General features: G+C 41.5%; 1 protein-coding gene across 3 annotated transcripts in view; it reads left to right on the top strand.

Moving 5' to 3' along the window:
- Positions 1–22,729, top strand: part of RIPOR2 (RHO family interacting cell polarization regulator 2) — a 116,816-nt gene that overhangs the window by 5,824 nt on the left and 88,263 nt on the right. The window contains exon 1 of one of the 3 annotated variants that reach the window (XM_075213163.1): positions 14,794–15,024. The exons of the other annotated variants lie outside the window; for them this stretch is intronic. The gene's annotated coding sequence lies outside the window, so the exon portion shown is untranslated. Of the gene's footprint in view, positions 1–14,793; positions 15,025–22,729 lie in introns of those variants that run through there. 3 annotated transcript variants of the gene reach the window in all.

Raw genomic sequence — 22,729 nt, 5'->3', positions numbered from 1 at the left:
TTGTGGTAACAAGGACTCGCTTCACTTTGATTCGTCACAGATGCAGGGCGGGGACTCCAAGGTATTGCTAGGCGGGTAGCCAGCAGCAGAGTACATAAGAACCTTGGAAAGGCAGCTTGGTTTTAGGTTCAATGATTGGGCCTCTATGGGCGGCGTCACAAGGGAGGATTAGAAGGTGTATATGCGCCAGTCGCTGGCACCTGCAGGCTTGCAGTACTCACAAGCTGTGTCCATTCTTTATGTCAACATCAGACTGCAGGTTTTTATTTATTTCGGGTAGCGTGTGGCAATAGATGATCGCTGGTCGGCCTATGCGCCCCTCTATATTGAATGACTGTGGGGCAGCATGGTGGCTAAGTGGTTAGCACTTCTGCCTCACAGCGCTGGGGTCATAATTTCAATGCCCGACCATGGCCTTATCTGTGTGGAGTTTGCATGTTCTCCCCGTGTTTGCGTGTGTTTCCTCTGGGGGCTCCGGTTTCCTCCCACACTCCAAAAAACATACTAGAAGGTTAAATGGCTGCTATCACAATTGACCCTAGTCTCTCTCTCTCCCTCTCCCCCTCTCTCTCCCCCTCAAGCTCCAATCACTCCAGGGACTGATGTGAATAGGTTCTCTGTACAGCGCGGCGGAATCAATGGCGCTATATAAATAAATGGTGATGATAATGACTGATGTACAGGTTAAATGTTGCTGATTGTAAGTCACCCAAATAAATTAGTAATTGTGTCAGTGGGAATCTGAACTTATATTTCCCATAGTTTCTCCATGAGTACATAACGGTGTAATGACATTGTGCTCTGATGTTCCAGCTACACTGTGGGGCAGTCCCAAATTTAAATTTGTTTGCCCCCTTAGGCCAGTCTCTCTATTGTTTAGTTTAATGCTCACAATTAGATTGGTTTATGTCATGTACATTACTATGATTGAGATCTATGTGTACTTATTATAAGTATGCATAAGTCTTTCAAGACCAGTAGCTGAATTGTTGCAGATGCCATACACATCCAGCTGCTAATACACACTGTGTTTTTGAAATCCAGTTAGGCTTTTCTAGACTGTCAGGTGCCGTCCCCACACTCTCCACACTGTGCTGGGACAGTCTCCGTCTTCTCCCAGCAACTTCTGTGCATGCACGCCCAGTTGCCTAGCAACGGGTCGCGATTTCCTTGTCTATGGCATTGGGTCCCTAATTGGGAGCCCTATATAAGGAGGACTCAGAGTATTAAGTCCACACTAGCTTCAGAATTTCTACCAGTTCCAGTCTCTATGTTCTGCTACCCCACTCCTGTTCCAGCTGGCTTGACTTCCGTGTTGTGACCTTGATTTGGCTCCTGACTTCTCTCTTGGGATCCTGATTTTGTCTATGTTTCCTGACAGGCTCGGACCTTTGGCTTCCCTATCCACTCTCTGCATTATGATCCGGCACTGCATATCAGCCTGGCTTGACTTAGGATTGTCTGAGAACGCTTCTTTCACCCTCCTCTTTGTCCATAGACTGACTAGAAGGCCGCGACCTGCACGTCCCACGCAGCGAAGCCCATACCTACTTGCGGGAGTCCGTGGTGTTAGACTCCACGCCTCTTTCTTCAATAGCGCTAACCACTGGTAAACAGGCTTCATCCACTATTTTGTCTTGGTTTCATGACATAGACATAATAAATCCCTGTGTATTTGGACCCATGTGGTGCAATCGGATGTTGGTCAGGACGGAGGGTAAATTCATTCAGATGATAACCACATCTGATCCTGAATGTAGCCTTGTCCGACCATGCTCATGGTGCCCTCTGATCTAGGTATTCTAGCAACAGCTAGAAGAAAACAAAGAAGCAACTAGATGTCCAGAAATATGAGTGAGCCATGGAGTCGGGTTTCCAGGGCACGATACAAATAGTATTATTATTATTTTTTTAGCAACCACATAAATACAAGACAGCATCGTTGGTTGGTGAAGTCAATTTACCCGTTATTCTGATCCTTAATGATATCTCCTTCTACTCAGAACCCAACAAATCAGTGTAATCTCTCCTTCCTAGCATAGAGTATCATATTTAGATACAGTAGGACATTCTGATGATTTCCCTCACATTGGAAGAAGGTCCAGATACCACTCCTTCCTTCCAAAAGGGCCCTACTTTCTTTCCTTAACACTGCATGGTTCCCACCAACCAAGCTAGAACGTGAGCTATGTGAGGGAACAAGGACTAACCCACATCTTCCTAGGAAGCTAGCAAGAATGAGCTCAGCTGGGCTAAGAATACTCTCTTACAGGCTGACTTGCTATGTGGTAATCACCAAGAGATTGATGCTCACGTACACTCCGTTTTGTATGACGCATCAGAGACTCCAAGGGATCAGGCCCAGAAGAGGGACTTGCTGCAAAAGAGAATTAAAAATGACTAAAATAAGCTCTGGAGAGCCACTAGCTTCATAAGCCTAGTGTAGATGGCGGTGGACCTTTGAATGGGGAAAACAAATTTAGTTTGCAAATTATCCTGTGGTGTGATACTTTCTTTGAATTATTGTGACTATAGTTCATTGAACATGTGTACACAAATCTGGAAAGACTGTATGCCATGGAGTGTGGTACCATTATGGTACCTCCAGGTGTCACTGTTGCTATAACTGCGTTTGGGAGACAGTGATAAAGCATGATATCTACCAACTTGGTTGAATGACATGTCTGAAGACCCCAGTTTGTACATCAGTGGTGCTCCCTTATAATTTTGGTTAAGCCCCTACATGCCTCCCCTGGGGGAGAAGTCATGTGACAGGGGTAGGAGGGGGCGTGGTGATGTCACGTCACCATAGCCCCGCCCCCACTATAAAATTCCGAAGTTCACGGCATTGAATAACGGGGGGCTTAATGGCGCAAATAAGCCCCGCCATTCATTGGTGTGAATTTCTACTCGTACGAGAGAACTCCCCGAAATTCGGGAGCATCCAGGAGAGTAGGCAAGTATGGTTTATCTACCCATAAGCCTTTGTACTGTGGGAGGAAACCAGAATATTCAAAAATAACCCATGTGAACACGAGCTTCCATTCCTGGTGATTCCATCATTGTATTTTGTACTCATTCATTGTTCTGAATGTGAGGCTAAACTGCAAAATGTTGATGGCTGCCTACTGGAGAGATGCACTAGCCATCCAATCAACTGTGACTGACAACCTGCTTTCAGCATTGCTCACTGTGAGAAAACTTCAGAAGATTAGAATCTTCCAACTACAGGAACGCCTTGGGGAAGGTACCCTGCCTTTCAAACGGTTGGTGGAAGGGAGCTTTATGGTAAAAGTTGTATTTTGCTGTCCTTTCAAGTGGACCTCTCATCAAGGATTCAAAATAAATCCAGTGGATCTTAATCGGATACCAATGTGCTAATACAAAATAAATAATTAAAATATGGCTAAAGTCTTGGAAGAAAACACTATTCTATTACTATTATCATTAATATGTTTTATTTATAAGGCACCACAAATGGTCTGCATGGCAGTACATATGGGGTGAACAGAATACACATTTGACAGTATTACATTTTGCACAGACCTTTACAAATACATAATTACATAATACAAAATGATATAATAACAAGTCTACAAATTAACAGTGTATAAACAGAGAACATAGAATTGTAGATTGGGCTATTGACAAGACAGTTAGTATAAGTCATAAGCAGCACCCACGTGAAGTAGGCCTGTACCAAGGAATTTGGGCTCAAGAAATAGGCTGGGGAGACAGGCCTAGAGGTGCAGAGGTAGGGAGGAAAATACAAGGAAAGAGGCCCTACTCGTGAGAACTTACATCTTATTACTCCTTCCCATCCCCAATCATGTTACCACCCATGAATCTCCTTGCCTGAGTCCATGGCCAGCTTTCCATCCACCTTAGGTATTTGTCTGTTGCCCCCATGACAATATTTGTTTCTCTTTCTGCCCTCCGTAGTGTTAATCTACTTTGTCTTACATTCTGTATTCAATGGCCGGTTCCAGGGGCAAACGTAAGATTTTTAAGGGGGTAGGGGGGTTCCAAATAGTTGAATTCCGTACGAAGCAAAATTAAAACATAAAATATAAAGTGCCACAATAAGCAAAATAGCATTGATGACACACATTAAAACTAGCAATGATGCAGCACATCAAAATAGCATTGATAACACACATTAAAAGTAGCAATGATACCGCACATTAAAACTAACATTGCTAACGCACATTAAACAAATGAACAACAACATAAATAAGCGGAAAAAAATTGATACCATGACACAAATTTGGACTATATTACATATATATATATAATGTTGGCTTAGTGACTAGCACTTCTGCCTCACAGCACTGGGGTCATGCATTCAATTCCCAACCATGGCCTTATCTGTGTGCAGTTTGTATGTTCTCCATGTGTTTGCATGGGATTCCTCTCACTCTTCAAAAATATACTGGTAGGTTAATAGGCTGCTATTAACCCTAGTCTCTCTTGGTCTGTGTGTTTATGTTAGGGAATTTAGACTGTACACTCCAATGGGGCAGGGACTGATGTGAATGAGTTCTATGTATAGCGCTGCGGAACTGGTGATGCTATATAAACAGCTGATGATGATGATAACCAATATGTTATAGGATCCTCTATCTTATTATTCATTATTAAAGTACAAATCAAAGCCTTCCTCCTATATTAAAGCTTAAAATATATATAAGTTATTGGGTTACAGATAAATAGGTCTGGTACTTGTTGAGGCATATAAGTGCATTTATTAGTTATAGGGTGAAGCCAGATGCTGCCCACAAGCAATCTTGTACAGTGACTTACCCTTAATTCATAGACCCAAGACACCATTTCTGATGAGTCTGCAGGGTTGAGATGCAGAGCTGTGCGATATATATATATATATATATATATATATATATATATATATATATATATATATATATATATATATATATATAGTATTATAGGATCCTCTCACTTACTAATCCTCACTAAAGTAATTACTGGAGCCTGCCTATAAGCTTTAACCAGTATATATGTGTGTATATATAGGCAGGCTCCAGTAATTACTTTAGTGAGGATTAGTAAGTGAGAGGATCCTATAATACAATAATATATATAATCTATATATCGCACAGCTCTGAATCTCAACCCTGCAGACTCATCAGAAATGGAGTCTTGAGTCTATGAATCAAGGGTAAAACACTGTACAAGATTGCTTTTGGGCAGTATCTGGCTTCACCATATAACCCAATAACTAATAAATGCACTTATATGCCTCGACAAGTACCATACCTATTTATCTATATAATTTTCCATATAAGCCCAGTGTCCCTGGGACTCACTGTTCAGCAGGGCAGCCAGTGATGATATGCCTGGGAGGGGCAGCTGCAGTCGCAAATGCGCAGCAGCTCCATTTTGGCGATACTGGATTTTACAGCAGCCGCGGCGCTGTCAATGAAGCGTCCACGGCGGTGCTGTAGAAAGAGGCGGTGTTTAGCATGTAGTAGTATATACATGCTTTTGTGCTCGTTCGTTCGCGGAGGAGAGGGGTTTCTAGAGAACCAGAACTGCCCCCGTGCGCCCCTGTGTTCCAATGACTCCATTCTTGAGGAAGCAGCAGTGCAGCCTAGATATAGGAGACTTCACGATTCTGAATTCTTGCTGGTGGAGTGTCATCACAGAGAAATGCTGACTTAGAAAAACTCATGTTATACAGGCCATGCTGATGTCTCTGCAGTTGCAAAGAGAGTGAATTCACTGCTCCTGTGCAGGAGTTGATGCTGGGCCCAATATTAGTTGCTACAGCTGCCTGGCCATTTTGCTGTGCAGTCTGCTAATGTGCAATATGGGGGGGGGGGGGTAGGGGGCAATTCATTTTGGTGAGAGGATGCATTCACTATGCTACATAATCAAGATGGTTCCGCTCAATGTGCATACTTTTGGGAAAGAAGACATTGGAATGTTGAGGTAGTTTCATAGGGAAACTTAACGAATATAAACAAGATAATTTCTCTCTTAACCAGCACTTCCTAAACAATGCAGCCACAGTAAGACAGTTAAAGTCACACTTCACTCAATACTTGATCAAAAACAAGATAACAAAAATTGTGTCAACCATAGGCGCAATGTCAGCAACAAATAGAGATAATTCATTCAAATATAATCTGGAATGATTTAAAATGATCTATTTACAAAAAAAAAACGTGAAAATGTAGTCTATAGACTTTTCATAATTGATCCATGAGTAGAATAATTTATAGTCTCTTTCTCAATACAGACAGTTTCTCCCAATTCATCAGCAGCATGATTGTTTCATATATCATAGAAAAGAGAATACTATATAAAGACTGGTATCCATAAACTTGGAACACCCAGCAAATACTAGAAGACCTTGTTTGTTTTAAGTGGATATTAGATGTTCTAATTACCACCACGTGAGATCAATGATCAGCAAGGGAACAAAACCTTTATGAAAAATGTGCTTGCATGAATCAGAAGGAAGGTTTCCAATCTGTAGCAGTCTTTAGATACAATCCCCATATGTTGTCCAAAGTTTGGTACATGTAAAAAACACACATAGGAAAACGTCTCGGGTGATACCTTCTTAAAAAACTTTAACACTTTATTAAAAACACATCAAAATTAAAAAGAGAGCTATACATAAAGCTGCTCTATGTTTCTTCGTAACACTCAAAAGAATCCTTTTATAGAAGCAACTATAGTCCTACCTGAGCCTCATACAGAGTTCAGTGTAAGACAGATGGAACAGCCTGGAATTTTCTCATTGAAGAACTCGATTCGGCTGTCTCTGTGTCTCTTGCTTCCAATGCCAGTATATCTCCAACGCATTTCGAACCGCCCACTGAGTCTTTATCAAGGTGTGTCTTGATACATTTAAATAACATCTAGCAAATCGTATACAAAATGCTATTGGTCCATATCGGTGATAAGTAATATTCCACAAAATCCAAACGTAACATAGTGTGATGAATCTGTACATCAACCAAACATGACCCAAACTTTGGACACAAAATAGGGAAAATTGGTCTGGTTATGAAGGTGTAAATGATTTCAATCTCCAGTCTTCAAGGTGTTAAGGATTGTTTCTGAAAACTTACATAGAAAAGTGCAAGTCTTTGTGCATGTGCCGACCTGTATATTTTGACCTTTGACTTTTCCCGAGCATGCCAGAGCAATTGTATGATGCAGCATATTTGGTTACACAGTGTAGATGGGGGTACTGGGTGGTCAGGTATATTATACTATTTGATACAAGAATATGCAGTAATGCAGGTGTTTGCTGTAATTTGTCAAACAAATCCACATAACAGCTCTTCTCAGAGAAAAAGGAAAAAGAACAAGCCAGGATTAGAATAAATAGCCATTTATATACTGACTAAAAAGGGAAAAGGTTTAGAAATGCTCAAGTCCCCCTCTGTTAACCTGGCAATCCGTCCTTTTCAGGCATATTGTACACTTTGTCCTAGACTGCAGCACATAATGTACACACATTTGCATAGTGTACCACTGGCTGTTTACAGCCCTTTTCAGTTGGTATCATTGGGATGCGGGTGACATTCTCTGATCTGGTGTGAAAACTGAGATAGGCAGTACTTTATCACCAAGGTAACAGAGTTTTCAAACTCAGTATTGGATTGACAAATTATGTGCTAGCGGAAACGTTGAGCAGCAGGAATAAAGGGATTTATATTATAAACTGATGTAAACAGCTTGTACTCTAGCATTTTGTGCTAAGTATTGTGGGAATGTTTTCTTCTCATAATGTGAATGTCTTTTGAAATTGAATAAACATCAGAAGCCAGTGTGGTGCTTTGTTTTTAACTTAACCATTTTCCACAAGGCTTTTAGGTGCTGTTTTTTTGTTGTTTGTTTTGTTTTTTTCCATCAACAGACATGCATTTCCCCCACCCCCCCCAAAGTTAGAACTTCCTCACAGGTGTGGCTTTCTGGGATCATACACAGAGCTGTAACTAAATATTTTAGTGCCATGTGCAAGATAGAACTTAATTGGGCCTCCTTCCCCCTAACCAGCCCAACATTAAATTAATGGCGTTTACGTTTAATAAATAGACTTATTTCCCCACAAACCCTAAAATCAAACTGATGGCTTAGAAATTACCCTCACATTTAATGATAGAGACTATTTTTACTAATAAAGTCTTTTGAATATATTACGATTTAGTTTTTATAGGTATATGTAATTACTTATGTTCTGTTTTTGTTTTTTTATGTACCTCAGAAAATCCCCCTTCTCTTCAACCCGCAGGCCCCTGAATCTTCCCACTTGTTCTCTCCAGCCCACTCGTCCACTGCTGTTCTCTCCCGCCCCCACCCACATCCCCACGTTTTCGCCATTCACCTCTTTCCCCATTCTCTCTGAAGTAATGTAGTTACTTTCTCGTCATCTTTTCTATTATTCACGCTTCTTCGTTGCCTTCTTCCTGGCCTCTCAGCTCCTCTATACTGACGGTGGTGACATCATGTCGCTATCAGGAGCCTGCTGCCGGGTAGCTGCTGAAATGCGGTGCTGCCCACACTTTTGCACATGCCACATTCACTATTTTAAATGTTTGTTTGCAATCTGTTAAATTCAGCAAATTACGATTATGCATTAAAACGTGCAGGAATATTTGGCATACAACTGTGTATATATATACACTGTTCCTGTCGGTAATTCCGTTGAAGGGCGCTGCATTTCGCCTCTCTTAGGGCTTGTTCACACATATGCACTGGATAAAAACACATGCAAAAAAATTTTTCATGCTTTCAACGCTTTTGAAAATCTGTTGTACTTGTACCTCACATCAGGGTCAGACTGAGCCGGGGTATCCCCTTGTAGGCCCAGACCCCTGATGGCTCCCCTTTTTGTTGGTGGGGGGAGCGGATAGTTTATAAAAATAAATAAATATTATTATTATTAATACTCACGTGATCGCGGCTCCAACGCCCCTCCTATCTGCGCCGCTCCTCACTGAATGTCGGGCGTGACATGATGACGTCACACCCGAAATTCAGTGCAAACAGAGCAGGGAGGAGGAGCGCCAGCGCCACGATCACGTCAGTATTATTATTTGTATTTATTTTTTTACTCACGTGATTGCGGCGCTGGCACTCCTTCCTCTCTTCTCTGTTCGCACTGAATGTCGGGCTTAACGTGATGATGTCACGCCCGACATTCAGTGAGGTTGGCGCAGAGAGGAAGGAGGAGAGACACCGACGCCGCAATCACGAGTATTATTATTTTATTATTCGTGCTAAGACAGCTAGCACTATGGTTCTAGCTTTGTGGGCTTACCACACCCTGGTATGGTTACGCCTCTTTAGTAACTGGCCACACCCCCTCTGGTGGCCCCTACCAATGTATTCCCTCTGTGGGCCCTTTATGCCCCAGTCCGACACTGCCGCACATTATTTCAGAAAGACAAAATAATTGTGTTCAATAAAAAAGACATAGGCCTGTTCCAGGTAATACTTTGACAACATATTTCCTGATAAGGACTAAATAGGGCTGAATGGAGATATACTTCCTGACACCATTCATTTTGTTTTGGTTAGGTTCTTGTGCTGTTTCTAAGATACAGTATGTCTGTAGCATAGCATATGTGTATTAGCATACCAGTATATTTGCTGCATTGTGGGATAACTAGGTCTATTCAGTATGTGTGTGGTAATTATGGACTGTAGTGGAGAGATACATGGTAGTAAAACTTGCATGTGCGCTTTATTTAATTTAACAACAAATTATATCAAACTACTAGAAAATGTACAGGCCTAACAAGAGTAACAGCTAACAGTGTATATTAATTGAATAAACACTTTTTATTCCATAAAGTGTATTTATTTATTTTTATAAACATTAGACTCCACTAGATGTCAGTTAAAGTAGTAATAATAAAGTCTAGAAGAAAAACGTGTTCATTTGTCATTAAATGTAAGCATCCGTTGAAAGTACTTTGTATATTTCGTTTTGTCTAAATTGATGACCCCCGTCATTGAACTCAGCGGCGTGTGTGTATTAGAGTACAGTAAATGTCTTCCAAGGCCTTAGACTGGTGATATTAAGTATTAATGAGTACTTGTGCACTTGTTTTGTAACCTGATATACATGATGTCATTCTCTGCTGTGCTTTTATGATGCACCTTAGAGCAATTTAAAACGACATCTAGGAGACACTTGTGCTGATGCTAACAAGTAATTTCTTTCTGTGTAGCTTATAAAAAACCAAAGTAACACAAACCCTCATGTGGGCTGTTGTATAAAGCCTGATGTGGGCTGTATGCTGCTCTCCTGTGCTTATTGTTGTTGCTAAGCACCAGTCTGGAATCTATAGCTCATACAAAGTCCTGAGAGAACTGACGGCAGGGAGGATTTGTAAGCATCCATGCCCACAAAGCACAAGTGTATTTTGACATGCAAATGTTTTAAATACTTAGGCTAACATCACAAGAAGTGGGAGTCTCTTCTAAATATATTGTAGATATATATATTTTTTTACATTTTATAGTGTCAGATTGAATTTACCTAAAAATGAGACACTGGCACTTGTTTAATCCGATTACATAATGCTTCCAGTGAAAGTAGGCTCGGTTGAGCACCTCTTGCTTTTAATATTTGCTACTTTCATTTGCATATCTTTGAAGTGTATCCTGAAACTTCTGATCACATGGCTTCGAATCTGTCCTAGAAATGAAGATAGGCATTTTACAGTTCTTGTAATTAGACACAACCATCTCATTTTGTAAATCGCTTCCATTACTGATTTAGGAAAATGCAACATTTAAATACAAACATCTATTTATTTTCGTAAGGTAGAACCATGTATGAAAATATTATAGTGTATTTAAATGTGCAGTATTGCTATGAGAGAAACTGTCTGATGAGAAATAGCATTATACTTGACTAAATCTGTGAATATGGTCTAGAATTGCAAGTATGACCAAATAACACCATTTTTCTTCATATAACACCTTATGTGCCAGCCCGGTCGTACTAACGTTTTTCATTTGTCAGACCACACTTAAGAAATTAACGTGGTAGCTTTGTGAGGAAATGTTACTGCATGAATATTACAATTCCTAATTCATTCTTTCTAACTCTTGAAAGACCTAAAACCAGACATTGCTAGAGAATCTCAAACTATTTCCCATGGCCATGAACTATGGAGACTATTCATGAAGCCCCATTGTAAATTCAGAATAAATTGCCATCCAGCTCAGTGGTGGTTAATGCTGGATCAGGTTGCATTATCATGAATAGACCATGTTGAATAATTACAAGAACTCTGAAATACATTTTGAAGCTACTTGCTGATGTCTCTTTTGTGACTAGGCAGACATTGGACTAATTCTATACATTTCTTTAGTTAATTCACGCATATTCACAATGGAAAAAAAGACTATATATATATATATATATATATATATATATATATATATTATTGGCTCCCTGTTTTAAATTTTAACTATTGCTTTTTCATTGAGATTACTTTTCCATGGTACACTATCAAATACTTTTGCTGCGCACACCCATGGAAATCCATACAATCAAATAGTCGGCATACCCAAATGAACATTTTTTTCAACAGCTGTTACTGACTTGTAACGCTATCATGCTCACACACAGCTATGGAACTTTAAATCCATGAAATTCATGGTTTTCATGACAACTGCTTTATTGGGTGCCACATCCTTGAAGCTCTGCAAGACGTGTGATCTAATATTGCTTTGAGTTCTGCGCTTGCTTGATTTGTGCCCTGCTTGAAAACGCCACAGCAGATTGCACTTCAATAGAGTGAATAATTTATAGGTAGCACTATCACAACAACTGCACAATGGCAGCTTTTATGCCTGTCTAATTAGGGAACGAACGAGGGAGCATTATCTGGCATTTTCCACTGAATTAGCAAAACAAGATACACAGAAAAAAAAAAAATCCTGGGCCTCTCTATTGCAGACATGATCTCAGTATAATTTTATGTGTCCGAAGATCTGGGACGAGAATGGACAGAATGTTTGTTTAGCACTATTGAGAGCTTTTCATGGGTTTAGAGACACATTAGTGTGTTGTGTGCTTGATGCCTTTTGGTGTCCTAATGAAACACAGACAACATGCAACTGGCGGCTCACTGAGTCAGTATATTCTTCATTCATTTAGGAAAGGAACAGACTGCATTAATCATCCTCACTATGTAACTGTTTAAAAAAATGTAATTTGCCCTTACACTGTTTGTTTTACACACCACACATTGTATGTTAAGTTGTTTAGGTAATAGTGCTTAATAATGTACACACACATTTAGTCAGTATTGTTTCGATCTTACAATGTTGCATAATGGGTAGTATTTTATAATATAATTTCCAGAAAAACTGTACTGTCAAGTCTATACATTCTGGGTGGAATTAGGACAATAAACACCTTCTACTCATAGACCTCTTTAATGATCGTTGCACATGATCGTAAGATAACATACTTTTACCTTATTTTAAATATTCCACGTCAAGAAGTTATATCTTACACAACATACAGATTAAGGACAGTTGTTGATAACTACATCAAGTATACAGAATGAAAGAAGTACTACTATACAGCTGGTCAGTATTGTAGACAGGGACACCCTATTGCTAAACAACCTGTGTCACAATACCGGGGCATCAACAGGCTATTTGCTTGCATCAACTGAAGAAGAGTGTATGTTTGGATTCTTGGCAAAGATCCCCGCACCAAGTTTTCATTTACCAGACTACCATCAGCCTATTACGCTCCTGCGGTACCATGGATGTGGGAACATATTTTCACAGGCAAATATCTGAATAAACAATGCTTAAGCTTTTATGAAAGGATTTAATCTCAATATAAAATTTATAATGTAACACAATTACAGTACAATACTAGGCTACTTATAGCCAACCCTTGGGTATTTGCTTTGGGCTTGATCCTTTATAGCTAGGCTCCTCTCCTGCTTCAATGTCACCCTGCTTTTGGTGAGCACCCAGATCCACAAAACCTGCAGGGAATAAGGATGAAGGAAGATTGACAGTCCTTCATTGTAACCTCCTTTTCTTGGTCAGTCCACTATCAATCTTGACTGACCAAGATAACCAGCTTCAAAATCTCCATGCTGAAATCTCCTGGTTTCTGGTTCCCCTTCAGGCAATGCATTTTCTGGCTACCAAATTGGAAGGCTTTATCTCTAAGAGGTGTATCATGCCTTCCACCGGTTAATTCATGATGGCTCTTATCTCCCGGGGGATGGAGTGTATATTAGGCCCTACCATTCACACCCCCTGCCAGCAGCAGCTCCATGCTGTCTGAAGAGCCAAATCACTGGTGATGAGATTTACATGGGCATTGTTCTGTATTTATCTTCCGCATTGCTGGTCTGCTCTCTGGCTGAGCAACACTCCCCATAGGGTCTGGCTGCTGTTGTGGATGCAAAGCCCTACTACCAGTTGGGGCATGAGCCAGCACTTAGCGCACCTGTGGAGAAGGCTGCGCTGTTATTGATCTTGGCAGGATTGGTCTTACCCAAAGTGACTATGGCTCATTTTTACAGACCTAGTACCAAGTATCTAGTTAAACTTGTCCTGTTCCCACATATTCAAGGAGAAGCGGATACCGAAGACATATAAAGTACCCTCCACCAAAGTCTACTTTTGTGTGAAACGGATTGCATACATGGTGGGGTAAAGCTAACCTCTGTCACAACCTGGCACAGTCACTGTACATGACTTTGCATCTTACCAGATTTTGATATATAAACCTTCATAACTGGTGTTACTAGGCTTTTGTTTTGCTAATTAGTACAACAAAGTAAAATGTACTATAAGTATGGGTAAAGCCTAATTTTAAATGTTTATTAGCTTGTCTGTTTTCCTTTTACAAAGGGTTATTTAATGTAACATCATGTATCCTTCCATTCTTACTCATGTTAGTTATACTGAATGGGCAGAAGCATAGCACGTCTGTTGCTTGACATGAGTTTTCCATCAGCTGGTAGTCTTTCTACACATCCAAGTAACATCTGCAGCCAATTACATAATCATGCCTTCTAATGGCTTAAACTTCTGGCTCGTTCATTCAGTATGAACTGGGTGCCATGAAACGACTCAACCTTAATGAGACGCAGTGCGTAACCTGTTAATAAGAACAACACTTATAGCATTTTAGAAACACCTTGGGACAGTGCATTTGATATCTAACAGCAGTGACATTGATCCTTTATTTAAAAATATTGCCTGAATACCTTTATTAAATATGTCCATATAACCTGGAGAATTTAATTAACATGCTGAAAAATACTGGGTTCAATTACGTAATCCTTATGTTTCAGACCTATCCAATTACAAGGAATTTGTGATTTTTAAAACCCGTTTGTTTTTTTTTTGTTTTTTTTTAAGGGTTTCAAAAATTCCTCTCATTGGGGAGTATTTGCTTTACTATCTCAGATATTAAGCTCGGAAAAAAACAATGTTGTATCGTGTATGTATGCGCTTTCTTGGTAGGAAGGAGGGCATTTTAGAACATTGGTTTCCTGGAAATTTAACACACAATTTGGTATATTTCATATATTTTACTTCTTGATACACACTTCTGATATTTGGCAGCATAAGCAACTGTAAAGGAGTAGCTCTCAAAACTGCCATTAAAAATAGATTTGTATGAAACGGTGACAGGGTACTATAACTTTAAACGTCAAGCAGCTGCATGTAAGTGAGATTCTCAAACTTCTCTGAGTACAGATGACACCAGAATCAGGCTGAGATCCAGCCCCCTCTTATACCCCCTCCTCTCTTTCCTTTTCTCTCTGAACATAGTAGCTGTTGCTAGCAGTGTGGGTTATACCAGCCAGTGACTGAAGACAAGCTGCTGATTGAGCTCTCTCTTTGGCACTGAAGCCTGGGCATGTTGGAAGTATAATCAGATACAATGGCTCCAGACCGCTAGGAATAAAGCTTTGTTGATGAGTGCAAAACTACAGATCTAAACAGGGGTATCAGCCATCCACCAACACCTAGAAGGTAAGAGGATACCCACTGATGTGAATAATATGTTGTCATTTTAGCAAGGCAATGCTGTACGTGGATTTTATTACTCTGAATAGAAACTGAACATGAATGTCGCTGTCACAGAAATGTTTTGTTTCTCTGACGCTGAATGGTACTGAGATTTAAACATGAAGATATTGTTGGTTAACAGCGGTCAGAAAGTGTTGGTAAAATAAAGCAAAAAGCATTACTTGTTTCTGTAAGTTGCTATGCGTTACCCTGAGAGAGAAGCTGAGCATCATTGTGTAATGATTAGTCATTAAAGTGGAGCCTGTTTCATGTGTGCTGGCTAGATCTTTAACAGCAAAGATCTTCTGTTTTGTCAGTAGAAGCTAAATAATGACCTTTCTATTCTGTAGTTATATACCCATACAGATCTAGTAATTATTATTACACCCCAACTCTTTCCATCACACTTGGTGACAACACCTGTGTTACAGGTGCTATGATACTTTATTTAAGACTGTTCCTGGAACATTATAAGACTAAAATTCTTTATAGTCACCCTTTATATATAAAACACCACTTCAGTTTCGCATGTTCTACTTGTGATTTAGTTTTTTATACATTTTGTATGTCTCTCTAAAAGACAGACCACCTAAATATATTAACATATTGGTACCTACAACATTTAAATACTGGGGTTTGATATGTTTCATGTGTGCAAGATTTTGAAAAGCACATATATTATTTTAAAAAGGAACAGAGGTCCGACACCAACCAAGAGTTTTATGATGGAAACTTCTTCATCATGATATGTATACATGTTTAAGGATGTCCATTTAAGAAGTTTACTGCTATTGTTATGTGTCAGTTTAGTGGACTGGACAATTTTAACATTAACCAGACCTATTTCACTTCTGTAAAAGAAAATATAATTTTGGATTTGTCAATATTCTCAGGCCTGGCCATTGCAGGTACCAAAATCATCCCCAAATATATATTGAATGTTTTTATTTTTACAAGTTGACTAATGTTGGCATGAAATTAGCCACGTGAGTGTTTGAAGCATGACATACATTTTAAATGTACATTATAAAATATCTACAATGTTCCATTGATTAGGGAAAGTCAGAAATTCTAAAATAATTAGAAGGGTATGATTTTTATAGCAGTGATATTTCCATGGTGGTGATGGAGTAAAAAATAAAATAACTATATTTTCTAGTATAAAGTTCTAGAACATCTGCATGAGTCACCAAGCAAGTCATCTGTGACAAGCCATAGCTGTCAAAGACTGACTCTAATTTAAAGTATAATGCACTATACCTATTTTTTAAGGCATGCTTTGAAATGGCAGTGGACATAAGAAATGTTGTATTTTTGCGTCACAAAAAAAAATCAGGATTTAATGCTGACATGTTCAAAGAAAAGCATGGGCATGTGTATCTTGCCAAAAAGCTCTATTAATGCTCAGATTCCTGCACTGCTAGTGCTGTCAAATGAAAGCATGATTTCTAGGTGCAGGAAGTTGGGTGGGTCTGTAATGTAATTTCGTTTGGGTGGGGGAGTGAAACCTTGCAAACCTCATGCAGGAAGGGTAGGCCAGGTTAGAAATTAAGTAGAACAGTTTGTTTATCATCCCCAGCAGGTATTTTGGTGATACTTTTGAATTCTTGCCATGATACAACTTTTACATTTAAATAGGTTTCTGCCCTTAATTCATTCTCTCCAGTAACTGAAGGTGAAATCTCTACACTCATCTCACCATGTCACCCTACAACCTGTCCTCTTGACCCTATTCCCTCCAAACGTCTCTGCTCCCTCTCCTCCATTGCATGCCAACCTCTAGCTCGTCTCTTCAGCCTGTCTCTTTCCACTGGCACATTTCCATCCTCTTTTAAACATGCGTTCATCTCACGAAATTCTGAAAAAACAATCTCTCGATCAGCCTCTCTCTTTCTAACTACCTCCCTATTTCTCTCCTCCCCTTTGCCTCCAAACTACTTGAACGATTAGTGTACAAACACCTGTCTCATTTTGTCTCCTCTCACTCCATTCTCAACTCTCTGCAATCAGGGTTCCGTCCCCAACATTCCACTTACACTGCTCGCATAAATGTGATTGATTGATCTACTTTCTGCAAAGTTTAAGGGTCATTTCTCCATACTCATTCTCCTGGAATTCTCTGCTGCTTTTTGACACTGTTGATCACTCTATTCTCCTACACAACATTCACTCCATTGGCCTTTGTGGTCACATTTTTTTCCTGGTTCACTTCCTAGCTTTTGAACTGTTCCTTTATCATTTCAACCTCTGGCACATCCTCCCCTCCACTCCCACTATCTGTTGGGGTCCCACAAGGCTCTGTTCTTGGCTCTTTACTTTTTTAATTGTACACCTCTCTCTTGGCGCACTAATTCGCTCATTCGGCCTCCAATACCACCTCTACGCTGATGACATACAAATCTATAGCTCTTTCCCTGACCTTCTGTACTGTAGCTATCTCTACATAGGGGTCCCAATGCTACCTAAAGCTCAATATATCCAAAACAGAGCTTATTATCTTTCCTGCTACGAGAGTCACTGCCTCCCCTCAAATCTCCCTCACTGTTAATAACGCCACAATGTCCTCAGTCTCCCAAGTCCGCTGCCTTGGTGTCATACTTGACTCCACCCTCTGCTTTAATTGCTCACATCCAGACTCTCTCCTAGTCCTGTGGATTCCACCTTAAAAACATTGCCAAAATACGCCCTTTTCTTACTCAACATGCTACCGCATCTCTTATCCATTCTTTCATCATCTCCAGGCTTGACTACTGCAACCTCCTGCTATCTGTCATTCCCGACACCCATATATCCACACTTCAATCCATACTAAATGCTGCTGCAAGACTGATTTTCCTCTCTCACCGCTCCACATCTGCTGCACCACTTTGCAAATCCCTACAGTGGCTCCCTGTGTCCTCCAGAATCCAATTCAAATTGCTCACTTTTACCTACAAAACCCTCAACAGCACCAACCCTTCATACATCTCAAATCTCACATAAACATCTCTCCCTTCCGTCCTCTTAGATATATCTCTGACCTGCGCCTTGTCTCGTCTCTGGTAACTACTTCTCACTTGCGCCTACAAGATTTCTCCCGTGCTTGAATTCCCTACCACGCCCAATCAGACTTTCCCACAGCCATTTCTCTTTTTTTTTTTTTATCCCTGATGACACTATTCACACCAATACACCCTCACAGCTGTCCCAATCTCCACACTAAGCCACACTGTGTTCATGTTTACATTTATTATGACATATAAAGCAGGCATGTTTTCCCACTGCACGACACAGCGGAACACTGTGGCGCCTTACAAATCTACGATAATACGTGTGGTGGCAGCTTTACTTCAGCTTAACTTTTGAGTCTCAGTGAAAGGAAGTGTGTGTGTGTGTATATGTATATATATGTATATATGTATATGTGTATATATTAGGGATGAGCGCGCTCGGATTTCTGAAATCCGAGCCCACCCGAACGTTGCGGATCCGAGTCGGATCCGAGACAGATCCGGGTATTGGCGCCAAATTCAAAAGTGAAACTGAGGCTCTGACTCATAATCCCGTTGTCGGATCTCGCGATACTCGGATCCTATAAATTCCCCGCTAGTCGCCGCCATCTTCACTCGGGCATTGATCAGGGTAGAGGGAGGGTGTGTTAGGTGGTCCTCTGTGCTGTTTAGTTCTGTGCTGTTTAGTTCTGTGCTGTGCTGTGCTGTGCTGTGCTGTGCTGTGCTGTGCTGTGCTGTGTTCTGCAGTATCAGTCCAGTGGTGCTGTGTGCTGTGCTCTGTCCTTCTGAGGTCAGTGGTGCTGCTGGGTCCTGTGCTGTGTCCTGTTCAGTCCAGTGGTGCTGTGTCCTGTGCTCTGTGCTTCTAAGGGCATAGTTATTTCCCCAATATTCCCCTGTGTTTAAAAAAATAAAAAAAAGTTTTTTTTATAAAATACCAAAAACTACTTTAATATTTTTTAATTACCACAAAATTTTCACAACCAATCCTGCAGTATAAGCCCATTGGTACTGCAATATTACCAAGTTTACACATTCTGCAGTATCAGTCCAGTGGTGCTGTGTCCTGTGCTCTGTCCTGCTGAGTTCCGTAGTGCTGCTGGGTCCTGTGCCGTGTCCTGTTCAGTCCAGTGGTGCTGTGTCCTGTGCTCTGTGCTTCTAAGGGCATAGTTATTTCCCCATTATTCCCAAGTTTTTAAAAAATAAAAAAAAAGTAAAAAAAATTAAAAATAAATAAATATATAATAATTATAACCAAATTTGCAAAACCAATCCAGCATTATAAGTCCATTGGTACTGCAATATTACCAAGTTCACACATTCTGCAGTATCTTGTGCTACATATAATGGAGACCAAAAATTTGGAGGATAAAGTAGGGAAAGATCAAGACCCACTTCCTCCTAATGCTGAAGCTGCTGCCACTAGTCATGACATAGACGATGAAATGCCATCAACGTCGTCTTCCAAGCCCGATGCCCAATCTCGTAGTACCGGGCATGTAAAATCCAAAAAGCGCAAGTTAAGAAAAAGTAGCAAAAAGAGAAACTTAAAATCATCTGAGGAGAAACGTAAAGTTGCCAATATGCCATTTACGACACGGAGTGGCAAGGAACGGCTTAGGCCCTGGCCCGTGTTCATGACTAGTGGTTCAGCTTCACCCACGGATCTTAGCCCTCCTCCTCCTCCCCCCCCTACAAAAAATTGAAGAGAGTTATGCTGTCAGCAACAAAACAGCAAACAACTCTGCCTTCTAAAGAGAAATTATCACAAATCCCCAAGGCGAGTCCAAGGGTGTTGGTGGTTGTCAAGCCTGACCTTCCCATCACTGTACGGGAAGAGGTGGCTCGGGAGGAGGCTATTGATGATGTAGCTGGCGCTGTGGAGGAACTTGATGATGAGGATGGTGATGTGGTTATTGTAAATGAGGCACCAGGGGGGGAAACAGCTGATGTCCATGGGATGAAAAAGCCCATCGTCATGCCTGGTCAGAAGACCAAAAAATGCACCTCTTCGGTCTGGAGTTATTTTTATCCAAATCCAGACAACCAATGTATGGCAATATGTAGCTTATGTAAAGCTCAAATAAGCAGGGGTAAGGATCTTGCCCACCTAGGAACATCCTCCCTTATACGTCACCTGAATAACCTTCATAGTTCAGTGGTTAGTTCAGGAACTGGGGCTAGGACCCTCATCGGTACAGGGACACCTAAATCCCGTGGTCCAGTTGGATACACACCAGCAACACCCTCCTCGTCAACTTCCTCCACAATCTCCATCAGATTCAGTCCTGCAGCCCAAGTCAGCAGCCAGACTGAGTCCTCCTCAATACGGGATTCATCCGAGGAATCCTGCAGCGGTACGCCTACTACTGCCACTGCTGCTGTTGCTGCTGTTAGTCGGTCATCTTCCCAGAGGGGAAGTCGTAAGACCGCTAAGTCTTTCACCAAACAATTGACCGTCCAACAGTCGTTTGCCATGACCACCAAATACGATAGTAGTCACCCTATTGCAAAGCGTATAACTGCGGCTGTAACTGCAATGTTGGTGTTAGACGTGCGCCCGGTGTCCGCCATCAGTGGAGTGGGATTTAGAGGGTTGATGGAGGTATTGTGTCCCCGGTACCAAATCCCCTCGAGATTCCACTTCACTAGGCAGGCGATACCAAAAATGTACAGAGAAGTACGATCAAGTGTCCTCAGTGCTCTTAAAAATGCGGTTGTACCCACTGTCCACTTAACCACGGACATGTGGACAAGTGGTTCTGGGCAAACGAAGGACTATATGACTGTGACAGCCCACTGGGTAGATGCATCCCCTTCCGCAGCAACAGCAACAGCTGCATCAGTAGCAGCATCTACAAAATGGCTGCTCATGCAAAGGCAGGCAACATTGTGCATTACAGGCTTTAATAAGAGGCACAACGCTGACAACATATTAGAGAAAATGAGGGAAATTATCTCCCAGTGGCTTACCCCACTTAGACTCTCATGGGGATTTGTGGTGTCAGACAATGCCAGTAACATTGTGCGGGCATTAAATATGGGCAATTTCCAGCACGTCCCATGTTTTGCCCACACCATTAATTTGGTGGTGCAGCATTACCTCAAGAGTGACAGGGGTGTGCAGGAGATGCTTGCGGTGGCCCGCAAAATTGCTGGACACTTTCGGCATTCAGCCAGTGCCTACCGCAGACTAGAGGCACATCAAAAAAGCTTGAACCTGCCCTGCCATCACCTCAAACAAGAGGTTGTGACGCGCTGGAACTCCACCCTCTATATGCTGCAGAGGATGGAGGAGCAGCAAAAGGCCATTCAGGCCTACACAGCCACCTACGACATAGGCAAAGGAGTGGGGATGCGCCTGAGTCAAGCGCAGTGGAGACTGATTTCCGTGTTGTGCAAGGTTCTGCAGCCATTTGAACTTGCCACACGAGAAGTCAGTTCCGACACTGCCAGCTTGAGTCAGGTCATTCCCCTGATCAGGCTGTTGCAGAAGCAGCTGGAGAAAGTGAGGGAGGAGCTGGTAAGCCATTGCGATTACAGCAAGCATGTAGCTCTTGTGGATGTAGCCCTTCGTACGCTTTGCCAGGATCCGAGGGTGGTCACTCTTTTAAAGTCAGAGGAATACATTCTGGCCACCGTGCTCGATCCTCGGTTTAAAGCGTATGTTGTGTCTCTGTTTCCGGCGGACACAAATCTACAGCGGTGCAAAGACCTGCTGGTCAGGAGATTGTCCTCTGAAGAGGACCGTGACATGCCAACAGCTCCACCCTCATTTTCTTCCACATCTATGGCTGCGAGGAAAAAGCTCAGTTTTCCCAAAAGAGGCACTGGCGGGGATGCTGATAACATCTGGTCCGGACTGAAGGACCTGCCAACCATTGCAGACATGTCTACTCTCGCTGCATTGGATGCTGTGACAATAGAAAAAATTGTGGATGATTACTTTGCTGACACCATCCAAGTAGACATGTCAGACAGTCCATATTGTTACTGGCAGGAAAAAAAGGCAGTTTGGAAGCCCCTGTACAAACTGGCTCTATTTTACCTGAGTTGTCCCCCCTCCAGTGTGTACTCGGAAAGAGTTTTTAGTGCAGCGGGGAACCTGGTCAGTGAGCGGCGAAGGAGGTTGCTTCCTCACAACGTTGAAAAAATGATGTTTATAAAAATGAATAATCAATTCCTCAATGAAGTACAGCACTGCCCTCCAGATACTACAGAGGGACCTGTGGTTGTGGAGTCCAGCGGGGACGAATTGATAATGTGTGATGAGGAGGAAGTAGACACTGTAGGGGGAGAGGAATCAGAGGTTGAGGATGAGGACGACATCTTGCCTCAGTAGAGCCTGTTTAGTCTGTACAGGGAGAGATGAATAGCTTTTTTGGTGTGGGGGCCCAAACAAACCAATCATTTCAGTCAAAGTTGTTTGGTAGGCCCTGTCGCTGAAATGATTGGTTTGTTAAAGTGTGCATGTCCTATTTCAACAACATACCTCTCAACTGCAGCTCATCCCTCCTCTGCGGGGATAATGTCTCCTGTGCTCTGACACGTCACTCTGTGTACTCTCAGCCTCAGGATCTGACACTACAGCTACCATGCCTCTTGTAGCAGCCCTCACTCCAGGGCCTCTTCCATGTGCAGTGTCCCCCTCTCTCTTGGGTTCACTATAGTGGCATGGAGTT

This window comes from Mixophyes fleayi, chromosome 5 (genome assembly GCF_038048845.1).
Source record: "Mixophyes fleayi isolate aMixFle1 chromosome 5, aMixFle1.hap1, whole genome shotgun sequence".
Lineage (NCBI taxonomy): Eukaryota > Metazoa > Chordata > Amphibia > Anura > Limnodynastidae > Mixophyes > Mixophyes fleayi.
This window is presented reverse-complemented; position numbering and strand designations above follow the sequence as displayed.